The following is a 2,500-nucleotide window of genomic DNA, read 5'->3' on the forward strand; positions in this document are numbered from 1 at the left end:
ACGCGAGAACCTTGTGAAAGGTCCGCGCCAACACCGAGCAGACCGTAATGGGGCGAAAGTCAGCGGGGGATGTTGGTGCAGCCGTTTTCGGGAGAAGGGACGTCCGCGCGCGAAGCAGGCGTTCCGGAAGGGCGCGGGCCAGAAGGAAGAGATTCATCACTTTCACCAGGACTTCGTGCGGCAGGCGCCGCAACTCCGCTGGGGTAAGGCCGTCCGGCCCGGCTGCTGATCCCCTGGGCGGCAACGCGGCGGCGACCTCCTCATGTGTGACCGGCCCCCATATGCACTCGAGAGCGACAGGCTCTGAGTGCGGGAGGAGGCGGTCACGAATGAAGCCCGCGGTGGAGATGGGCTTCTTAGTGAAGAGGTCCGCCCAGAAGTCCAGCAGACCAGGGATGGCAGGTGGCGGCTGGAGCAGGGTGCCATCCAAGAGGCCGCGCACGCAACGTGCACGCGACCGTCGGAAGGCATCCTGCGTTCTCGCGTACTCCCAGCGGCGCCGCTTGCGCTTCTGCGTCGGCGGCGCGGCAGGCGGCCGCTTCGATGGTTGGCGCGGCCGCTGTGTCCTGGTGATCGATCTCTCCCCTCTGGACCCGACCGACGCAAGGGCATCCGGGAGCATGCCCAGGATGACATCGGGCGGCGTGCCCCGCCCCAGACCTATGACACGATCCAGGGCAGAGAAACGCTGGGCGGAAGCGGGTAGCCCCGCCAGATGCTCCCAGATGGCGGCGTCAGTCGGCCCCTCCGGCGGCGGCCCGGTGGTGTCGGCCGCGAAGTCCTCGGCTGCGTCGACGGGCGGCGCAGCGGCCTCGCCCGCGTCAGGCAGCGGGCTCGCTGCTCCCCGGCGGGACGCCGGCTCTTCCCCCCGACCGACCTCAAGCGCCTCCATGAATTGGCGGACAAGCTGTTTGTGGGCAGCTTGCCGCCGTCGGCACTTGATTGCCTCGAGCGTTCGGTCGGGGAACATCCTGATGAGTTCTTGATTGACGAAGAAGAACCGGGCGTCCCTCTCAAGGAACAGTTCGGCCTCCGCCTTGGCGAGCGACAGGACTTCTTCCTCCGTCCACCTCGCGCGATGCCTCTCCGTGACGATCTCCGCGTTGGCGGCCGCAAGATGTTGGCGGCGGCGATGGACCCCGAGACCGTTCTTGGTTGTAAAGCTGCGGTGGCACTCACTACAGGTATACATAGCTGCAAAAGTTACAAGATTTTCGGCACGGCCGGTTGGCCGGCTAGGTGCTGGGGGAGTTGGGGTGGCGCCTTCAGCGGAAGGGCCACCACTTATTCTCTGCTTACTGCCCCCAACTAACAAAGGGATAGTGCGAGGGGGGGCTGGTAACCCCCCCAAGCCCCTGGTGCGGTCTTCCACTCTGCGAAATCAGCGGGCCCACGAGAAGGGGAGAAGACCGCAGGAGAGGAGAGGCTAAGAGGGCTAGGCCCATGTATTGCGCATCACTCTCCCTGTAACTATAACCCAAGGAAGGGTCATAGTTACTCCCGCCGTTTACCCGCGCTTGCTTGAATTTCTTCACGTTGACATTCAGAGCACTGGGCAGAAATCACATTGCGTCAACACCCGCTAGGGCCATCGCAATGCTTTGTTTTAATTAGACAGTCGGATTCCCCCAGTCCGTGCCAGTTCTGAGTTGATCGTTGAATGGCGGCCGAAGAGAATCCGCGCACCCGCGCGCCCCCGGAGGAGCACGCTAAGGCGGACGCGGCCTCGCAGCAAGGAAGATCCGTGGGAGGCCAAGGCACGGGACCGAGCTCGGATCCTGCACGCAGGTTGAAGCACCGGGGCGCGAACGCCGCGCAGGCGCGCGCATCCTGCACCGCCGGCCAGCACGAGGCCGACCAACGGCGAGAGCAGACCACGCCCGCGCTAAACGCCCGCACTTACCGGCACCCCTACGGCACTCACCTCGCCCAGGCCCGGCACGTTAGCGCTGACCCACTTCCCGACCAAGCCCGACACGCCCCGATCCTCAGAGCCAATCCTTATCCCGAAGTTACGGATCCAATTTGCCGACTTCCCTTACCTACATTATTCTATCGACTAGAGGCTCTTCACCTTGGAGACCTGCTGCGGATATGGGTACGAACCGGCGCGACACCTCCACGTGGCCCTCTCCCGGATTTTCAAGGTCCGAGGGGAAGATCGGGACACCGCCGCAACTGCGGTGCTCTTCGCGTTCCAAACCCTATCTCCCTGCTAGAGGATTCCAGGGAACTCGAACGCTCATGCAGAAAAGAAAACTCTTCCCCGATCTCCCGACGGCGTCTCCGGGTCCTTTTGGGTTACCCCGACGAGCATCTCTAAAAGAGGGGCCCGACTTGTATCGGTTCCGCTGCCGGGTTCCGGAATAGGAACCGGATTCCCTTTCGCCCAACGGGGGCCAGCACAAAGCGCATCATGCTATGACGGCCCCCATCAACATCGGATTTCTCCTAGGGCTTAGGATCGACTGACTCGTGTGCAACGGCTGTTCACACGAAA

At 63.3% G+C, this 2,500-nt stretch overlaps 1 pseudogene; it reads right to left on the reverse strand.

The window, feature by feature from the left end:
* LOC124744136 overlaps nt 1-2,500 on the reverse strand; it is a 7,865-nt pseudogene that overhangs the window by 3,503 nt on the left and 1,862 nt on the right.

The sequence above is a fragment of the Schistocerca piceifrons genome, unplaced genomic scaffold (genome assembly GCF_021461385.2).
Source record: "Schistocerca piceifrons isolate TAMUIC-IGC-003096 unplaced genomic scaffold, iqSchPice1.1 HiC_scaffold_275, whole genome shotgun sequence".
Lineage (NCBI taxonomy): Eukaryota > Metazoa > Arthropoda > Insecta > Orthoptera > Acrididae > Schistocerca > Schistocerca piceifrons.